The sequence below is a fragment of the Petaurus breviceps genome, unplaced genomic scaffold, assembly GCF_028583685.1.
Source record: "Petaurus breviceps papuanus isolate PSGF00001 unplaced genomic scaffold, PetGlider_PUasm1.0 172, whole genome shotgun sequence".
NCBI classification, from domain to species: domain Eukaryota; kingdom Metazoa; phylum Chordata; class Mammalia; order Diprotodontia; family Petauridae; genus Petaurus; species Petaurus breviceps.
The window spans coordinates 3,740,183-3,745,770 of NW_027185755.1; positions in this window are offsets into that span (position 1 = coordinate 3,740,183).

Sequence of the window (5,588 nt, forward strand, 5' to 3'; positions counted from 1 at the left end):
ATATATATATATATATATATATGTATATATATATATATATATATATATATATATATATATATATATATATACACACACACACACATTTCTATTCCCTTCAACTATTCTCACACTGAGAAAAGTTTCATAAGTTACAATTATAGTTTTTCCATGTAGGAAAGTAAATAGTTCAACTTTGATAAGTTCCTTATGATTTCCTTTCCCTGTTAACCTTCTCATGCTTCTCTTGCTTCTTGTATCTGAATGTCAGATTTTCTATTCAATTCTGTTTTTTTCATCAAGAATGCTTGAAAGTCCTCTATTCCACTGAATGACCATATTTTTCCCCTGAAACATGACACTCAGTTGTTCTGGGTAGGTGATTCTTGGTTTTAATCCCAGCTCCTTTGACTTCCATAATATCATATTCCAAGCCCTTCAGTCCCTCAGTATAGAAGCTGCCAGATCCTGTGTTATCCTGATTGTGTTTCCACAATATTAAAATTGTTTCTTCCTGGCTGCTTGTAATATTTTCTCCTTAATCTGGGAATTCCAGAACCTGGCTGTAATATTCCTAGGAGTTTTCTTTTGGGGATCTTTTTCAGGAGGTGATCAATGGATTCTTTCAACCTCTGTTTTGCCCTCTGGTTCTAAAACATCAGGGCAATTTTCCTTGAGAATTTCTTGAAGGATGACTTCTAGGTTCTTTTTTTTTTTTTGATCATGGCTTTCAGGTAGTCCAATAATTTAAAAAGTATCTCTCCTGGATCTATTTTCCAGGTCAGTGGTTTTCCCAATGAGATATTTCACATTGCCTTCTACTTTTTCATTTGTTTGGATCTGTTTAATAGTATCTTGATTTTTCATAAAGTCACTAGCTTCCATTTGCTCCAATCTAATTCTGAAGGAATGATTCTCTTCAGTGAGCTTTTGAGATTCTTTTTTCCCTCTAGCAAATTTGGGTTTTTAAGGCATTCTTCTCCTCATTGCCTTTTTGAGCCTCTTTTGCCATTTGAGTTAGTCTATTTTTTAAGGTGTTATTTTCTTCAGTCAGGTTGTTGACTCTCATTTCATAATTTTCTTGCATTGTTCTCATTTATCTTCCCAATTTTTCTTCCACTTCTCTTACTTGAGTTTCAAAATCCTTCTTAAGGTCCTCTATGGCCTGTAACCAGCTTGTATTTTTCTTGGAAGCTTTTGGTGTGGGAGTTCTGACTTCACTGTCTTCCTTCTGTTCCATCCTTTGATCCTTTTTGTCCCCAAAATAGGAGTATAAAGTTGGGTTGCTCTGTTTACTTTGCTTCCTTCATTTGCTCATGTTGCCACTCAATTACTTGACTTTTGGGCTTTTTGCCACAGTAGGACTCTGCTACCAGACAGGGTAGCTTCGTACCAAACACTGGGGTTTTCTCAGCTGCAGAAGGTATTAGGTGGGCGCCCTCTCTGAAGCCTCCACACACTCTGGAAAGCTGGTCGCACACCCCAGGACTTCCATCCTAGACTGAAATCCAGATCTAAGCAGGTTAAAGCAAGAGTGATTATCCCTCAGACTGATCACTTGGTCCCCCTACAATCTGAAGGCCAGGAGCTGAAGCTGCCACGTGGCAGTGGCTATGGCTCCTCAGCGGCTTCTCGCCCTGGGGGCAGAGGCCGACCACATTCCCAACTACTGGATCCCAAAGTCCACACTGAACTGACCTCTCACCGTGTCCTTAGCATCTATGTGTTGATAATTCTGGAAACCGCCACAGCTGCTGGTGATCTGAAGTCCCTCCAGCTGGGGGCTTGTCAGGGCCACCCTGGGGCTAAAACTTCAGGCTCGTGTGGGGCTGGGCTTGGCTCCCAGAGTGCTGCGCTAGTGCTTGCTTCTGGCATGCCGGGCTGTACTCAGTGGGAGGTTAGCTTCTCTGTGTCATTTTGTGGGTTCTGTAGCTCCAAAGTTTCTTCAGAGTCACCTTTTACATGAATTGGAGGAGGTGAGAGCTGGAACTGCACAGAAGTCCTGTTTCTACTCTGCCATCTTGACTCTGCCCCCTCCCAATAAAATCTTTAAACCACACGTGGTATACTGTGCCAGGTGGCAATCAATCTAGAGGTTTGGTGATCCTGTTCTAGAAGTGTATAATGGAGGGCCCTTTCCCTTCCTAATTCAGAGGATGCACAAGTGTCCTATGAACATTTCTCATTGACTTTACTGAGTAGTGATAGAAAATCTTTTAACTGGCTACTAAACCAGAATTGAGTGCACATACAGAAGACTTAAAGGACCAAAAAGAATTCTCACTTTCTGTTCTAAATCACTATTGATTAGAGAAATGCAAATTAAAATAACTCTGAGGTACCACCTCACACTTATCAGATTGGCTAATATGACAAAAAAAATGATGATAAATGTTAGAGGAGATGTGAGAAAATTGGAAGACTAATGCATTGTTGGTGGAGTTGTGAACTTATCCAGCTGTTCTCTTTTTTTGTTTTGTTTTACCATTGTTTTTTCCCTTTTGTTCTGATTCTTCTTTCACAACATGACTAATGTGGAAATATGAAGAAAAAAATCCCTCCAATTTTCCTGATGAGAATCTTCTAATGAGAATGAAGGAAGAATGCTTTAAGCAGCCAAGTTTTGGGGGAAGAGGGACAGGGAAAGATGTACTTGCAATGGCTGCAGCAGCCTATCCTGCTAGCTTCACCCTGCCACCATGTGGTCACAAACACATGGTGCTGCTTCTGTTCTGTCTGTTGTACATATTCTTTATTGGTCCTAGCTGAATGATTATCACAGGCATAATAGACCAGGCTCCTATGAGCTTTCAAAGGTTGAGAGAGCATTCAGAAATCCAGCAACTAGAATCCATAGTAGACTCTTTTGTAGCCACAGCAGCTGAGCCTGGTGAGGAGGTAACCCTAAAGAACCATATGCTTGGCCCAGGTGAAGGGTTAATAAAATATTAAAGATCTTCCCTGTACATTTATAGGCTTACATGAATATATATGTTGTTCTTTCTCCTTGGAAGAGGGGCCGAGTTCCCAGGACTGAAAAGTTACCTTGCGCTGATTCCCAGGACTAAAAGTTCCACTTGTCTTTAGCCGATTCCTCTTCCTGGAATTTCTGGCCACCATTCTAGGAACAAACAGAATCTATCCTGTGTCCTTTTGAACACAGACATTTTGCCATATCAATCACAGATGTTTTGCTCCTTTGGACTCTGACCTGGTCCAGAGCTGCAACCCATCTAGTGTGGTTACCGTGTTTCCCCGATAATAAGACCTATCCCGAAAATAAGCCCTCCCCTTACTGTGTAAGATTCCTCTAAAATAAGCCCTTCCCCGAAAATAAGCCCTATTGAGATTGCTACTGTAGTGAAGGTGATCCCCTGCGCTACACGCTACATTACGGTACCCTCTGTATGCACCATCCCCCCGCCCCGGGTGAAACGCACGCCGCGCTCCGAGCTGCATCCAATCAGAGCTGCAGCAGTGAGCGCGTCATCCTGTTCTTCCCCAGTGATTTGCTTGCTGGCGCCATTGAGAGCAGTGCCGCGGAGGAGAGCTGAGGCAGGACAACATAAAAACCCGGTATGTAAGCGGGAGTGAGGGGGCATGATGGAAGATAAAAAGGGCATGATGGTGGAAAAAAGAAGAACTCAGGGAGCATGATGGAGTGAAAAGAAGGACTGATGGTCATAATTTTATTATTCTGTCTGTTTTGACCCCAAGACATGAGTACAAAAAGGAAGAGCTATACTGTTGAGTATAAGAAAGCAATTGTAGAGGAGTCACATGGCAAGAATCTTGCAGTTTTCTGTAAAGAAAAACTTTTGGATCTTCGAATGGTCAGAAAATGGAGAGCAGATTATAATAACCTCAATCAACAGGTGGATGAGGGAAAAGGGAAAAAGCGCAGGTCTGGATCAGGTCGGCAGCCCTTATATCCTGACTTGAAGATCCTCATTGGTGAATGGATTGCTGACAGGAGAGCAAAGGCCTTGGTTGTGCGCAGGGCTGATATTCAAGCATTTGCCCTTTCAATGGCACCAGAGTTTGAAATGGTCTCAGAAGGATTCAAAGCATCACAACACTGGTTGGACGGTTTCCTTCAACGGTATGAACTGTCCCTAAGAAGATCAACAACACTGTTTAAGCTGGAAGATGCTTAAGTTATTAAACGTGCACTTGCATTCAAGTCCTTTATTGATAGGATCGACATTTCCAAGTACAAAACCTGCAATATGATTGCTATGGATGAAACTGCAGTGTTTATGGGACAAGGATCTCAAACAACAATTCATCACAGGGGTGCAACATCAATCTACATTCCCACCACTGGCTATGAAAGTGCACGGGTCACCTGTGTTTTGGCAATTCGTTTGGATGGAAAGAAAGCCACACCTCTAATCATCAGTAAGGGCAAGAAAGATAAGATTGAACGTGTATCTGGCATTTACGTTCTTGAAACCGAAAAAGCCTGGTGTACACAAGCCGTTATAAGAAAGTGGGTTGATTTAATGCTGCCACTTGTTATGCGAGGTAACCAAAGAGGTCTGATAGTCTGGGATTCAGCCAGCATTCACCGCGCTAAAGAAATGAAGAACTTCCTTGCAGAAAGAAGAATAGATCAAGTAATGATTCCTGCAGGAATGAATGCCTATCCCCAGACCCTTAATATTGCAATAAAGAAGCCATTCAAAGACCATTTGCTCATGGAAGTCAATGACTACATTGAAAATAGAATGGAAAGAAATCAGCGTGGAAACTTTGTGAAGCCCTGTCTGCAAGAAGTCGTGACTTGGGTGAAGAAGTCATGGGATAAAATTACTGACAGCTGTGTCGCCAAGGCACTACGAGCAGGTTACCTGGACAAGACATATTCATTTAAAGAGAGCTATATTGCTGGACATGACAGATTGGGTCCACTTCTTCTGAAGGAAATGGAGGCGCAAGACATCCAGGACGGAATTCAGGGCATGGACACTTATGACGATGTTGTTGAAGAAGATGACATGATCATTATTGAATAAAGGTACATTTTTTTGTTCACATTTACCTGTTTATTAAAATTGCTGTCAATGTTCATTAAAATAAGCCCTCCCCTGAAAATAAGCCCCCTGGTGTTTTTCTGTCCAAAAAAATTAATAAGACAGTGTCTTATTATCGGGGAAACATGGTAGTTACTCTAAGTCACATAAGGCTCCGGTGACAAGCTGATTAATTGGCCCAATGCCTTTTTTTGTCTAAAACTGGATATAACCTGGAGAGATCCCCCTACTCTTAGAAGTTCACCTGTGGGGAGGATGCTCTGCCCAGGACCTTTTCTCAATAGGGACTCTCCAGCCTTATGACCCAGATGTAGGTGTTTCCCTGATCTGGCGATGTATATAAGTATTTCTATTATTCTGTTGGGCTTTATCTTTATATGTATATTTTTATATTTCTTTAATCCTGCTTTATATTGTCCTTGTGTACAACATAAATGTTATACTGATTCTAACCTGGTGTGAGCACATTCATTATACTGTGCAATCTGATCCTGAAAATAGTTAAAGCAGCTGCACGTATGTCCTTAATGATACTCCAGACCATGAGTGAATTGACTGTAACATCACCTCTTC